This window comes from Phocoena phocoena, chromosome 6, assembly GCF_963924675.1.
Source record: "Phocoena phocoena chromosome 6, mPhoPho1.1, whole genome shotgun sequence".
In the NCBI taxonomy this organism is placed as follows: Eukaryota; Metazoa; Chordata; class Mammalia; order Artiodactyla; family Phocoenidae; genus Phocoena; species Phocoena phocoena.
This window is the reverse complement of record NC_089224.1, coordinates 59,866,843-59,883,304: the sequence shown is the minus strand read 5'-3', so window position 1 is coordinate 59,883,304 and position 16,462 is coordinate 59,866,843. Positions and strand designations below refer to the sequence as shown.

The window sequence follows — 16,462 nt, the reverse complement described above, 5'->3', positions numbered from 1 at the left end:
CTTTTTTCTCAACAAGGAGCCATCTCCCCAGTTATTTCTTCTCCATTCAGTAACATGGGGATTGCTACAGCAGGAAAAGTACTTAATCATCAGTTTACATCAAACCATAAAACTCTCTTTTATATGAGTGCCTTTCAGAAAGTGAGCCAAACCTGGACCTCCTTCCTTCTAAAAACAGCCACCTCAGTTGCTCTGGCCAGAATATCCAGCCACACTTTCCCTTCCCTCACTTTGAGCAAAGGCCTTCTTTGGCAGGTGGAGACCACGTGGAATTCCAAGCCAAGTATGTGACTTCTGGTATGATGGCAAGAGACCAACCTCCAGCCCCTGGGTTGACCACAACTCAAGGAAAGCCAGTTTTCAGGGTGGCCCACATGTGGACTCCTCCCTCCTCTATCTGATCCCCTCTGCCCTGACTTTCTCCCCACCTCTGAATCCCCTATCCCCATTTTCAAGAGAGGGGGCTAGCCATCATTCCTTTTTGTCACATTCCAGGTAAACTCGTATCAAGAGTTTGTTCCTGACTTTAGGAAGGTTGCTAAGCCTGGTTCTAGGTAAATTGCTGGCTTCTTGTAGTTCTCACCCCTTCCTGAGCTCTTCCTCTTTGCCCATGTCCCAAAAACCCTGGGTTCATTTCTTTCTCACACTTAGGCTGTGTTCTTTTTTTTCTTCCCTGTAAGGCCTAGCAGAGTGGGAAACACTGGACTTTTTTTTTGGACCTGAAATAGCTAACACTGATTTAACACCTGCTATGTGGCAAACACTGTTCTAGGTACTTTGTGTGAGCATTTTTTTTTACTTCCAGTTTTATTGAGACATAATTAACATACCACACTGGATAAGTTTAAGGTGTACAGCATCATGATTTGACTTACATACATCATGAAATGATGACCACAGTAAGTTAGTGAATATTTATCTCTCATATAAATACAAAATTAAAGAAATAAAAAAAATTTTCCCTTTCTTAGGATTTACCCTGTTAACAACTTTCATATGTAACATACAGCACTGCTCATTATGTTTATCATGTTGTACATTACATCCTTGGTACTTATTTACCTTATAACTGAAAGCTTGTACATTTTGACTGCCTTCATCCAATTCCCCCTCCACCCACCCCTAACTCTGGTAACCATAAAGCTGATCTTTTTTTTCTATGAGTTTGTTTGCTTTTGAAGGTTAATTGATCTACAACACTATGTTAGTTCCTCGTATACAACATAGTAACTCCATTTTTTTAACATTTTATTTCATCTGAATTTCATATGGTGCAAAAGTATTATATGCTTGAACCTGTCACTCAAATTGGAGGTTCTTTCAGTTCTCCAGGCCAACCTTCCTTCAGATGCCAATAAATTTTTTTTTTTTTTTTTTTTTTTTTTTGCGGTACACAGGCCTCTCACTGTTGTGGCCTCTCCCTTTGCGGAGCACAGGCTCCGGACACGCAGGCTCAGCGGCCATGGCTCACGGGCCCAGCTGCTCCGTGGCATGTGGGATCTTCCCAGACCGGGGCACGAACCCATGTCCCCTGCATCGGCAGGCGGACTCTCAACCACTGCGCCACCAGGGAAGCCCCGCAAATAAATTTTTAAAAAAAGAATATTATGTAGAACATACATAGAAAATTTTCTCTTACAAAAACAAAAATATTTGGACATTTTAAATTTAGTATAGCTTAGCAGCCCAGTTTCTGCCAATAAATTTAGTCAATTGTTAGGAGGTTTAGTACGTATACAGAGAACTCAGTAAACAGCAGATATTTTAACCCTTGATTAAGGATGACATATCTGACTTAATTTTGTTCTTGTATTTTTTTAAGAAGCTACTCCATTTGTAAATTCAAGTTTGGTTGGCCTTTTATAGTCTTTTTGCTCAATATTTTGAACACTTTTTCTTCTTATTGTAGAGCCTTTGAGCTTCTTCTCTCTCTCGTTTTCTACTCTCAAATTCTTGTTTCTTAGCAACACACTTAGCTTGTACCTGTTCATATTCTTCCTGTGCTTTTTTAAAAATATTTTTTAAATAAATTTATTTATTTTATTTATTTATTTTTGGCTGCATTGGGTCTTCATTGCAGCATGCGGGCTTTCCCCAGTTGCGGCAAGCGAGGGCCACTCTTCGTTGTGGTGTGCGGGCTTCTCATTGCAGTGGCCCCTCTCATTGTGGAGCATGGGCTCTAGGCATGCAGGCTTCAGTAGTTGTGACATGCGGGCTCAGCATTTGTGGCTCACGGGCTCCAGAGCGCAGGCTCAGTAGTTGTGGTGCGTGGGCTTAGCCACTCTGCAGCATGTGGGATCTTAGTTCCCCGACCAGGGATCAAACCCCTGTCTCCTGCATTGGCAGGCAGTTTCCTAACCATCGTGCCACCAGGGAAGTTCCCTTCCTGTGCTTTTTGATTTGATGTTTTATTTTTCTTTGGCATAGTAATGAAGTTTACTCTTATGTTACATTATTTCTGGCTGAGGTTGTTCATTGCTACAGTGTTCTTCAGACAATGCCTGGTCAATGTTACATTGCTCTTCTGACAAAGGCTGATTAACTTGTTCTTCTGACAAAGGCCAGTCAACTTGTTCTAACAAAGACTGGTCAACTTTTCTAAGTTGATTCTTGAGTCTTTCCTCTTCATCTAAATAGAGATGTTTCAGATGATCAGGGTACCAATCTGTGAATTGGGACTCCTGTGTGGTTTGAGCCTTTTTTACCCTCTATAGTAATTTCTTGTAATTTTGCTGAATCTTTCATTTCAAAATGCAGACTTGTCCCTCAAGAACACTCCCCATGAAGGCTTGCAGATGGTTAGATTGCCATATCATCTGTTTCACATTCTTATTCTTGAATCCTACCTGTGAAGCTCCTTCACCACGTGTCCCAAAACTCCCTGTCTGCCACCTTGCTGCCAGCCTCACCAGTGCCATGGCACACCAACCATGTCACCAGAAAACCACGAAGGACCCACTCAATAGTTCTATACATTTCAAAATAATCACCATGATAAGGTCTAGTTACCATCTGTCGCTGCACAAAGATATTTCATAATTATTGACTATATTCCCCATACTGTACATTTTATGTCTGGGACTCATTTATTTTGCAACTAGAAGTTTGTACCTCTTAATCTCCCTCACATATTTATAATGCATCGCATCATATCACATTGCATTGTATCGCATTACTTTTGGAGGAAAATATTTGGGGAGGAAAAACCAGAAATGAACCCTGCCCTGCACTCACAAGGTGATCAGTCCTTGGTTAAGCCACGTAATCTCTCTTCACCTCAACCTTCCCTTCTAGAAAATGAAAAGAGCTTTGTAGACTGATTGTGCACACTAGTGAGATCATTATTATGCAATATTTATGACCTAAATTCCAATTTCCCATTACTAAGTATCAGTGCAACTATGCCAAGTTCTAAAAATGTTTTCTTGTTGCTGTTGTTTAGCAATTTAACTATACTCTCCATTACTGATTTTTAAAAAATTATTTCTGTTTAAAAAGCAATGTGTGTCCATGGCAAGTTATTTAGAAAATAAAATAGAAGGGAAAAAGGAGAAAGTAAAAAAACCTGTGCAAGTCCTCCACTCAGAAACGCCCCTGTTAACACCTTGGTATCTACTGCTCCAGTATTTTTTTGAGGCATATAGATTTATGAGGCAGGAAAATGTTCTGAGATATTAGTTTGAGTTTTATTTGGGCCCTGTTGTGAAAACCCCAGGGCTTTCCTTTGTGCCGAGATGAGTCTGTTTTCCCAAGCCTAGGTGTGGAGGAAAAACTGAGCTGCCCAGAGGGAAGGGTGGAGAGACGTAGACTGAGACAGGAGGGAGCCCAGATGAGGTGGAGGAAAGGAAACAATGGGGGAGTGTATCTCCCTTCTAAAGAGGGGCAGGAGCTCTGGGGGGTGGTGTATGAACCCTATAGACACTAAGCTCTTAGAGTCTTGCAGAGGACATATGCCCATTCCTCAGCCAATCACGGTAGCTGAGGAAGGGAGGTCAAGTAAGAGCAGGCAACGCTCACTGAAACCACATGCCTGGAGTTATGGGTGGAGAAGCAGTTCCCCACACAGCCCCATTCTTGGGGCCTAGGCGGCCACTTCCATTTGTAGCTACTACAAATTTCATCCCTTCTTCTTTAAGGTATAAAGTAAAAAGAATGAGAAGGAGGAAACGAGAATGCTGCTTTTTCAGAATAAAAACAATTAGGTTGGGGGAGGACTTAGAGGCAAGGCATGTTAAGAGGACTAGAACACATTAGAGAAATATGGCTTAGAAAACCTACCCTGTCTCTTCTGACCCCACTCTTATGAGCCCAAGAGAAATGAGGAGGTTGGAATTGGATTGGTCATCAGGACTGCATGCAAGTTGGCCTTTTCTTGCCATCAGGTTTGAGTCTCACTATTGAAAATATTGAAAAGCCTCGTGGTGTAATGGGGCCGCAGAGGGCTGAGTTCAAGTACAACCATGCAAATGAAGAAAGGCTTCTTGATGTCAACTGTTTCCTCATATGTAAAATGGGTCTAACAGTATCTAGACCACAAGTTGCTCCAAGAATGAAATGAAGTACTGTAGCAGCTTGCATAATGTTTCCTCCAAATTCCATGTCCACCTGGAGCCTCCAAATGTGACCTTATTAGGAAGTATTGTGTTTGCAGATGTAATTAGTTAAGATGAGGTCATACTGGAATAGGGTGGGCACTAACCCAATGGTTGGTGTCCTAATAAGAAGAGGAAAGACATGCAATGATATGAACAACGAATAAGATCATGAAAAGATGAAGGCAGGGATAGGAATGACCTGCTGCAGCCAAGATATGCCAAGAATTGACAGGAGCCCCCGGAAGCTAGGAATAGACAAGGAAGCATTCTTTCCTGGAGCCTTCAGCAGGAGTATGGCAATATGACACCTTGATCTCAAACTTCTTGTCTCCAGAATTGGGAGAGAACTATAAGTACAGTGTCTGCTGTTTTAAGCCACCCAGTTTGTGCTGAATTGTTATGGCAGCCCCAGAAAACAAATAATGATACCTGTGTAAAGTTCTTGGTACATAGCTAGAACATGGTGGTATTCTTCTTTCCCTTCCCTTCTCCTACTCCTAAATGTGCACATGTGTGCTCACTTTGGCAGCACGTATACTAAAATTGGAATGATACAGAGAAGATCAGCCTGGCCCCTGCACAAGGATGACATGCAAATTTGTGAAGCGTTCCATATTTTTTCAATCAAGTCCAGGAAGCGCAGAGTCCCATACAGGATAAATATAAGGAGAAACATGCCAAACACATATAAATCAAGCTATCAAAAATTAAATACAAAGATAAAGAGAAGGAAAAGACATACAATAACAAACCCAAAACAATTAAGAAAATGGTGATAGGAACATACATATTGATAACTACCTTAAATGTAAATGGATTAAATGCTTCCACCAAAAGACATAGACTGCCTGAATGGATACAAAAACAAGACCCATATATATGCTGTCTACAAGACACCCACTTCAGACCTAGGTACACATGCAGCCTGAAAGTGAGGGGATGGAAAAAGATATTCCATACAAATGGAAATCAAAAGAAAGATGGAGTAGCAATTCTCATATCAGACAAAATAGACTTTAAAATAAAGACTATTACAAGAGACAAAGAAGAACACTACACAATGATCAAGGGATCAATCCAAGAAGAAGATATAACAATTGGAAATATTTATGCACCCAACATAAGAGCACCTCAATATATAAGGCAAATACTAACAGCCATAAAAAGGGAAATTGACAGTACCACAATCATAGTAAGGGACTTTAACACCCCACTTTCACCAACGGACAGATCAACCAAAATGAAAATAAATAATGAAACATAAGCTTTAAATGATACAATAAACAACATGGACTTCAGAAACTTATAGGACATTCCATCCAAAAAGAACAGAATACACTTTCTTCTCAAGTGCTCATGGAACATTCTCCAGGATAGATCATATCTTGAGTCACAAATCAAGCCTTGGTAAATTTAAGAAAATTGAAATCATATCAAGTATCTTTTCTGACCACAATGCTATGAGACTAGATATCAATTACAGGAAAAAATCTGTAAAAACTACAACCACATGGAGGCTAAACAATACACTACTAAATAACCAAGAGATCACTGAAGAAATCAAAGAGGAAATCAAAAAATACCTAGAAACAAATGACAATGAAAACACGATGACCCAAAACCTATGGGATGCAGCAAAAACAGTTCTAAGAGGGAAGTTTATAGGAATACAATCCTACCTCAAGAAACAAGAAACATCTCAAATAAACAACCTAACCTTATACCTAAAGCAATTAGAGAAAGAAGAACAAGAAAACCCCAAAGTTGGCAGAAGGAAAGAAATCATAAATTTCAGATCAGAAATAAAAAGAAATGAAGGAAACAATAGCAAAGATCAATAAAACTAAAAGCTGGTTCTTTGAGAAGATAAACAAAATTGATAAACCATTAGCCAGACTCATCAAGAAAAAAAGGGAGAAGACTCAAATTAAAAGAATTAGAAATGAAAAAGGAGAAGTAACAACTGACACTGCAGAAATACAAAGGATCATGAGAGATTACTACAAGCAACTCTATGCCAATAAAATGGACAACCTGGAAGAAATGAACAAATTCTTAGAAATGCACAACCTTCTGAGACTGAATCAGGAAGAAATAGAAAATATAAACAGACCAATCGAAGCATTGAAATTGAGACTGTGATTAAAAATCTTCCAACAAACAAAAGCCCAGGACCAGATGGCTTCACAGGGGAATTCTATCAAACATTTAGAGAAGAGCTAACACCTGTCCTTCTCAAACTCTTCCAAAATATAGCAGAGAGAGGAACACTCCCAAATTCATTCTACGAGACCACCATCACCTTGATACCAAAACCAGACAAGGATGTCACAAAGAAAGAAAACTAGAGGCCAATATCACTGATGAACACAGATGCAAAAATCCTCAACAAAATACTAGCAAGCAGAATCCAGCAGCACATTAAAAGGATCATACACCATGATCAAGTGGGGTTTATTCCAGGAATGCAAGGATTATTCAATATATGCAAATCAATCAATGTGATAAACTATATTAACAAATTGAAGGAGAAAAACCATATGATCATCTCAATAGATGCAGAGAAAGCTTTTGACAAAATTCAACACCCTTTTATGATAAAAACCCTGCAGAAAGTAGGCATAGAGGGAACTTTCCTCAACATAATAAAGGCCATATATGACAAACCCACAGCCAACATCATACTCAATGGTGAAAAACTGAAAGCATTTCCACTAAGATCAGGAACAAGACAAGGTTGCCCACTGTCACCACTCTTATTGAATATAGTTTTGGAAGTTTTAGCCACAGCAATCAGAGAAGAAAAGGAAATAAAAGGAATCCAAATCGGTAAAGAAGAAGTAAAGCTGTCATTGTTTACAGATGACATGATATTATACATAGAGAATCCTAAAGATGCTACCAGAAAACTACTAGAGCTAATCAGTGAATTTGGTAAAGTTGCAGGATACAGAATTAATGCACAGAAATCTCTTGCATTCCTATACACTAATGATGAAAAATCTGAAAGTGAAATCAAGAAAACACTCGCATTTACCATTACAACAAAAAGAGTAAAATATCTAGGAATAAACCTACCGAAGGAAACAAAAGACCTATATGCAGAAAATTATAAGACACTGGTGAAAGAAATTAAAGATGATACAAATAGATGGAGAGATATACCATGTTCTTGGATTGGAAGAATCGACATTGTGAAAATGACTCTACTACCCAAAGCAATCTACAGATTCAATGCAATCCCTATCAAACTACCACTGGCATTTTTCACAGAACTAGAACAAAAACTTTCACAATTTGTATGGAAACACAAAAGACCCCTAATAACCAAAGCAATCATGAGAATGAAAAATGGAGCTGGAGGAATCAGGCTCCCTGACTTCAGACTATACTACAAAGCTACAGTAATCAAGACAGTATGGTACTGGCACAAAAACAGAAATATAGATCAATGGAACAGGATAGAAATCCCAGAGATGAACCCACACACATATGGTCACCTTCTCTTTGATAAAGGAGGCAGGAATGTACATGGAGAAAGGACAGCCTCTTCAATAAATAGTGCTGAGAAAACTGGACAGGTACATGTAAAAGTATGAGATTAGATCACTCCCTAACACCATACACAAAGATAAGCTCAAAATGGATTAAAGATCTAAATGTAAGGTCAGAAACTATCAAACTCTTAGAGGAAAACATAGGCAGTACACTCTATGACATAAATCACAGCAAGACCCTTTTTGACCCACCTCCTAGAGAAATGGAAATAAAAACAAAAATAAACAAATGGGACCTAATGAAACTTCAAAGCTTTTGCACAGCAAAGGAAACCATAAACAAGACCAAAAGACAGCCCTCAGAATGGGAGAAAATATTTGCAAAAGAAGCAACTGGCAAAGGATTAATTTCCAAAATTTACAAGCAGCTCATGCAGCTCAATAACAAAAAAACAAACAGCCCAATCCAAAAATGGCCAGAAGACCTAAGTAGACATTTCTCCAAAGAAGATATACAGACTGCCAACAAACACATGAAAGAATGCTCAACATCATTAATCATTAGAGAAATGCAAATCAAAACTACAATGAGATATCATCTCACACCAGTCAGGATGGCCATCATCAAAAAATCTAGAAACAATAAATGCTGGAGAGGGTGTGGAGAAAAGGGAACACTCCTGCACTGCTGGTGGGAATGTGAATTGGCACAGCCACTATGGAGAACAGTATGGAGGTTCCTTAAAAAGCTACAAATAGAACTACCATATGACCTAGCAATCCCACTACTGGGCATATACCCTGAGAAAACCATAATTCAGAAAGAGTCATGTACCAAAATGTTCATTGCAGCTCTATTTATGATAGCCTGGAGATGGAGACAACCTAAGTGCCCACCATCGGATGAATGGATAAAGAAGATGTGGCACATATATACAATGGAATATTACTCAGCCATAAAAAGAAACGAAATTGAGCTATTTGTAATGAGGTGGATAGACCTAGAGTCTGTCATACAGAGTGAAGTAAGTCAGAAAGAGAAAGACAAATACTGTATGCTAATACATATATATGGAAATTAAGAAAAAAAAGTGTCATGAAGAACCTAGGGATAAGACAGGAATAAAGACACAGACCTACTGGAGAACGGACTTGAGGATATGGGGAGGGGGAAGGGTGAGCTGTGACAAAGCGAGAGAGAGGCATGGACATATATACACTACCAAACGTAAGGTAGATAGCTAGTGGGAAGCAGCCGCATAGCACAGGGATATCAGCTCGGTGCTTTGTGACCGCCTGGAGGGGTGGGAGGGAGGGAGACGCAAGAGGGAAGAGATATGGGAACATATGTATATGTATAACTGATTCACTTTGTTATAAAGCAGAAACTAACACACCATTGTAAAGCAATTATACCCCAACAAAGATGTTAAAAAAAAAAAAAAGAAAGAAAACTACAGGCCAATATCACTGATGAACATAGATGCAAAAATCCTCAACAAAATACTGGAAAACAGAATCCAACAGCACATTAAAAGGATCATACACCATGATCAAGTGGGGTTTATCCCAGGAATGCAAGAATTCTTCAATATATGCAAATCAGTCAATGTGATAAACCATATTAACAAATTGAAGGAGAAAAACCATATGATCATCTAAATAGATGCAGAAGCTTTTGACAAAATTCAACACCCATTTATGTTAAAAACCCTCCAGAATGTACGCCTAAAGGGAACTTACCTCAACATAATAAAGGCCATATATGACATACCCATAGCCAACATCCTTCTCAATGGTGAAAAACTGAAACCATTTCTTCTGAGATCAGGAACAAGACAAGGTTCTCCACTCTCACCACTATTATTCAACATAGTTGTGGAAGTTTTAGCCACATCAATCAGAGAAGCAAAAAAAATAAATGGAATCCAAATCGGAAAAGAAGAAGTAAAGCTGTCACTGTTTGCAGATGACATGATACTATACATAGAGAATCCTAAAGATGCTACCAGAAAACTACTAGAGCTAATCAATGAATTTGGTAAAGTAGCAGGATACAAAATTAATGCACAGAAATCTCTTGCATTCCTATACACTAATGATGAAAAATCTGAAAGAGAAATTAAGGAAACACTCCCATTTACCATTGCCACATAAAGAATAAAATACCTAGGAATAAACTTACCCAAGGAGATAAAAGACCTGTATTCAGAAACCTATAAGACACTGATGAAAGAAATTAAAGGTGATACAAACAGATGGAAAGATATACCATGTTCTTGGATTGGAAGAATCAACATTGTGAAAATGATTATACTACCCAAAGCAATCTACAGATTCAATGCAATCCCTATCAAACTACCAATGGCATTTTTCACAGAACTAGAACAAAAACTTTCACAATTTGTATGGAAACACAAAAGACCCCGAATAGTCAAAGCAATCTTGAGAAAGAGAAACGGAGCTGGAGGAATCAGGCTCCCGGACTTCAGACTCTACTACAAAGAAGCTACAGTAATCAAGACAGTATGGTACTGGCACAAAAACAGAAATATAGATCAAAAAACAGGATAGAAAGCCCAGAGATAAACCCACTCACATATGGTCACCTTATTTTTGATAAAGGAGGCAAGAATATACAATGGAGAAAAGACAGACTCTTTAATAAGTGTTTCTGGGAACACTGGACAGCTACATGTAAACTAATGAAATTAGAACACTCCCTAACACCATACACAAAGATAAACTCAAAATGGATTGAAGACCCACATGTAAGGCTGGAAACTATCAAACTCTTAGTGGAAAACATATGCAGAACACTCTGTGACATAAATCACAGCAAAATCCTTTTTGACCCACCTCCTAGAGGAATAGAAATAAAAATAAAAATAAACAAATGGGACCTAATGAAACTTAAAAGCTTTTGCACAGCAAAGGAAACCATAAACAAAACAAATTGGAGAAAATATTTGCCAATGAAGCAACTGAAAAAGATTGATCTCCAAAATTTACAAGCAGCTCATGCAGCTCAATCTCAAAACAACAAACTACCCAATCCAAAAATGGGCAGAAGACCTAAATAGACATTTCTCCAAAGAAGATATACAGATTGCCAACAAACACATGAAAGGATGCTCAACATCACTAATCATTAGAGAAATGCAAATCAAAATTACAATGAGGTATCACCCCACGTTAGTCAGAATGGCCATCATCAAAAAATCTACAAACAATAAACGCTGGAGAGGGTGTGGAGAAAAGGGAACCGTCTTGCACTGTTGGTGGGAATGTAAATTGATATAGCCACTATGGAGAACAGTATGGAGGTTCCTTAAAAAACTAAAAATAGAACTACCATATGACCCAGCAACCCCACTGCTGGGTATACACCCTGAGAAAACCATAATTCAATGAGAGTCATGTACCACAATGCTCACTGCAGCTCTAGTCACAATAGCCAGGATATGGAAGCAACCTAAGTGTCCATCGACTGATGAATGGATAAAGAAGATGTGGCACATATATACAATGGAATATTACTCAGCCATAAAAAGAAATGAAATTGAGTTATTTGTAGTGAGGTGAATGGACCTAGAGTCTGTCATACAGAGTGAAGTAAGTCAGAAAGAGAAAAACAAATACCGTATGCTAACACATATATATGGAATCTAAGAAAAAAAAAAGTCATGAAGAACCTAGGGGTAAGACAGGAATAAAGACACAGACGTACTAGAGAATGGACTTGAGGATATGGGGAGGGGGAAGGGTAAGCTGTGACAAAGCGAGAGAGAGGCAGGGACATATATACACTACCAAATGTAAAACAGATAGCTAGTGGGAAGCAGCCACATAGTACAGGGAGATCAGCTTAGTGCTTTGTGACCACCGAGAGGGGTGGAATAGGGAGGGTGAGAGGGAGACACAAGAGGGAGGAGATATGAGGATATATGTATATGTACAGCTGATTCACTTTGTTATAAAGCAAAAACTAACACACCTTTGTAAAGCAATTATACTCCAATAAAGATAATAAAAGAAAAAACCAATAATAAAAGAAAAAAAAAGACACATGCACCCCAGTGTTCATTGCAGCACTATTTACGATAGCCAGACATGGAAACAACCTAAAATAAGTAAATACATAAATAAATACATAAATAAATAAATATGCACACGCAGGTCAATGGGTACTTGCATGCAGAGAAGTGCCACTGAAAGTAAAACCAAAACTTGCCAGTAGGTTGGGCTTCAGTCAGTTCCTTAGCATCAGTTTTGGTTTGAATTGTACTCATATTAAGAGAAAGCCTGAGTTGGATGGGGATGATATCTTTTCTTGTCTTGCTCAGTGTACTTTATCCCCATAGTTTTCTGTTATCCATCCTCATGCGTCCCTCTGCCAGCTAAAAAGAACCCTGGGTTGGAGCTACTACTTGTTGCATTGGTCTCGGCAACAACCTAGGTTTTGGTTTTGTTTTGGCTGTTTGTTTTGTTGGCTTCTATGAGGGAATCTGACAAAGAGCAACTGTTTGTTGTGTTATTTTCTTTTGCGTCTTTGCCTGAGGAGCCGTGCCAAGGCCTGATGTGAGTATCAAGTGGGTTGAGATTTTCTCATACTTCGAGTTGGTGTTGTAGACCATGATGAGGGTGCCATAGTTGGGTAAGCATGGGCACATTTTCTCTGCACACCATTGGAGACAGGGGAAACTGCCTCAGAAACTGTGCTCAGGTACACAAACAAGCTAATTTCCTCCTGTCCTCAAAATAGGAGGATTTCTCTTGCTGGTCCTATGCTTATTATTCTTCTTGAGCAGTTTTATGAGGTGAGTTATTTTTTTTTCTGCACAAAATAAATCTGCACCAAAAAAAATTTACTCCTGAAGTTGTCTCTCTGCTTAGAATTTTGGAGGGTTAATGGAACTTAAAAATTTGGATTTTTACATCAAACACCTGTTTGTGATTATCCCTTTGGCAGGCAGTCAACGTTCCAGGCTAGCCTGTGTTTACAAGCTATATTCAAGTGTAAGCTGTTAAAAAAAAAAACCAACAAAAACTATAATTACATTAACTTATAATATAGGCAACCATTATTTAACAAAAGCGTGATTTGGGCCTACTAAAATGCTTAATATTCTACATAAAATGATGAAAGAATGTTTAGCAAAATGAAGGAAAACTGCAACTATTGCTATTTATTGGTCACTATCCAGGTGCACATAGTAGAAAAGTGATGACGATGGATTTATGTGAGAAAGGGTTGAAGTGAGGAGGTGAAACTTGAATGAAGTTACCTACAAATAAGGTCTTGTGACCCTGAAATTCTGTGGTTCTGTGGAAGGGAGTGATTAACATACATTGACAAAAATGTACAGTAAGAATATTCAGTGTGAGCAGTAATCAGACAGTTGTAGCAGGAGTCAAATGCCAATTGATCTGGATGTTTTTTAAGCTCCCTTTGAAGCCTAAGATTCTATGAATAGATGAAATCTTATCTCTTGCCACTTGGAACTGGTCTATTTGCCTTTATTACCTGAACTCTCACCATCAGCAGGATGTTCCTTTCCCACTCTTCAACGTGTCTTCTCAGATTTCTTCTGTGAGCCTTTCCATTAAACTGCAGCTCCTCATAGGCAAAGACCACACCTTTTAGGTTCTCTGAATCCCAAGTACCCCTCACAGTGCCTCACAATATGCATGGGTGCTCATTGGGTGCTTGTTGAGTTGTTGAATTAATTGATTTGATGAAGTGGCTGGTGAATCACCAGATGTGGGATATTTGCATAATATACAGCAGACATTGGGGCTGATGGAGGTGATGCAGATTTCTCCGGGACAGTATTAGGGATCATGCTTCAGAGCTGACTTTCTTTAAGATGCATCGGACAGTGATCCATAGGTTGTTGTGTGTAATTTTTATTCCACATGGCAACGTTCAAATATACCCCATGACTTAACTCTAGCATACTTGGGTTACCCTGTAATGAGGCAACTGCAGCCTGACCTCCTCATGTCCCACGCTGCTCTACTGCTGTGGGGCTCTCTCATGTTGTGTTCCCCTAATCTTCAAATCAACTAACAGAATTCCAGGATAGGTAAAGGAACCTGAAAGGTTATCCAGCCCCAATCACCTCAATGTCCTCCAGCCCTCTCTAATAACCCTGGGGCTGATTCCCAGTTCTTAGTCTCCTGACCTCTCTATTGTCAACCACTTCTGCTTCTTGGGATTTCCTCCCTTGGCTCTGAGATATTGTGATGAGGAAGCGTTTCACTCTTAGGATCATTTCTTCTCTGCTTTTGCCTCTGGTCTCTTACTCCTGCTCTCCAAATTTTGGGGCATTCCTCAGAGTTCAGATCTTTTCTTTCTAACCTCTCTTTTTATACTCTTCCCCTCAGAGAGTTAATTCATTCCCCAAAGTCAACTAACATTTTATTACAAATAACTTCTTTATCTTTATCTCTAGTCCCAAATTGTGTTCCACACTCCAGGCCTACATTTTTCTTCACTGCCTTGCATTACTTCATGACTCAAACCTAACTCATCATCTTCCCTTTAAAAATCAGCTCTTGGGCTTCCCTGGTGGCGCAGTGGTTGAGAGTCCGCCTGCCGATGCAGGGGACACGGGTTCGTGCCCCGGTCCGGGAATATCCCACATGCCGTGGAGCAGCTGGCCCATGAGCCATGGCTGCTGAGCCTGCGCACCTGGAGCCTGCGCGCCTGGAGCCTGTGCTCCGCAACAGGAGAGGCCACAACAGTGAGAGGCCCACTTACCGCAAAAAAAAAAAAAAAAAAATCAGCTCTTGATCTTATATTTCCTCCCCCCCACGCCCACCCAATGACATCAATATTGTTTTGATAGTCTGACCTCAAAACCACAGTCAACTTGTTGCTTCTGTTTCTTTCCCATGTGACTAATCACTTGTCAATTGTTTTGTCAGTTGTCCTGTCAATTATCTTACTGACAGGAAGTTTCTCCTTCCTCTCCCTTTCTTCCCTCTTCTGATCCTAAATCAGATGCTTTACCAAACATCTGGATGAACACTGTGACCCCCTAATCAAGTAGCTGGCCTCCAATTCCACTCTCCCTCTATTATATACTGAAACAAACAAACTCAGATTTAATCTTTTCAGACTTCTTTGTTATTGTCACTCAGTTTTTGAGTGACTGTCACTGTTTTTTATTGGCAGCTCTACCTGGCACTAAGCTCTCAACATTCTTGTCCCAAACTTATTTCCAGCCAGGTTATGCTGTTCATTGTCTTCCTTAACATGCCCTGTGTGTTTGCACCTCTAAAACTTTGCTCCTGGCTCATCTGCAGTGCCCTCAAGAGTTGTTCCAACTCTCCAATTTCTACCTGTGCTTCAAAGACTCATTTCAAATCCCATCCATCTGAGAAGTCTCCCTTCTTCCAGTCAGCTTCCAGGGTTTTTGCATCGTCATGCAAAATATTTTACACCACTTCTTAGTATTTTTCGTATGTATGAGTTTTAAACTTCTGACTATGTTATAATGTCTTTAAGGGCAGGAATCCTTTCTTAGATGAATCCTTCTATTGATTCTCCACAGTCTAATGCAAAGACTTGCAAAAAATGGGAGCTCAGTGTTTATTGACTAAAAAGTTGAGATTCAATTTGAATTTAAGTTAAATTGAAGGCTACAGATTGTCTACCTATGTCTAGATGGTTTAGATATTGAATACTGAAAGATTTCTGATCCACCTCTAAAAACAGAGCTACTGTTGTTAAGATTCCCTAAAATCTCAAATGCCTGTAGGAACTGGTAGACAGTAAAATGTGTGATCATACAATAGGGAGTAGCAGGGCCTGGGGCAAACTCTGCATTACTTGCCAAAGGCACTCAGATCCAAATTATTTTAAAACATTGCTACTTACAATTCTTGCTTTAGACACTTGGCTTCAAAAACAGTGATTAAGTCAGGTATTTCAATTCAGTTTGTTGTGTATTTATCTAGGTCTTTACAGATATCCAGGGCTGTGCTAGACACTTGGGAAGAGGGAGAAGCAAAATGAGTTAAGACTAGCAATGCTCAGCAGAGAATAAAGTGTTATACAAGCATGATCCTTTATGCTGGTTATTATTACACAAAGAAATTATTTGCTAGGATTCTTGAGATATTTCCATAAAGTGCCTGTGCCTTGGTTATTCTAGAGACCAGAGAATTCTGAAAGCTTTGTGTCTGTCTTATTTACCTCTGCATACCAGAGCTTGCCACACAGAAAATATAGAGTAAATGTCTTGAATAAAAGAAAGAAAGAATTAAAACCTCTGTACATAATTTCAGCACCATAAATTTCATTTCATCTATAAATTCACAAATAGCTTTCAGTAGATAGGTGAAATGGCAAGAAACTGG

At 39.2% G+C, this 16,462-nt stretch overlaps 1 non-coding gene and 1 pseudogene across 1 annotated transcript; one reads left to right on the top strand and one right to left on the bottom strand.

The window, feature by feature from the left end:
- Positions 1 to 1,795: 1,795 nt before the first annotated feature.
- On the bottom strand, positions 1,796 to 2,918 carry LOC136124908 (thyroid transcription factor 1-associated protein 26-like; annotated as a pseudogene).
- Positions 2,919 to 5,108: 2,190 nt separating this feature from the next.
- Positions 5,109 to 5,215, top strand: LOC136125239 (U6 spliceosomal RNA). The gene has a single exon (XR_010656007.1). It is a non-coding gene; the product is annotated as a U6 spliceosomal RNA (small nuclear RNA).
- The last annotated feature ends 11,247 nt before the right edge of the window (positions 5,216 to 16,462 follow it).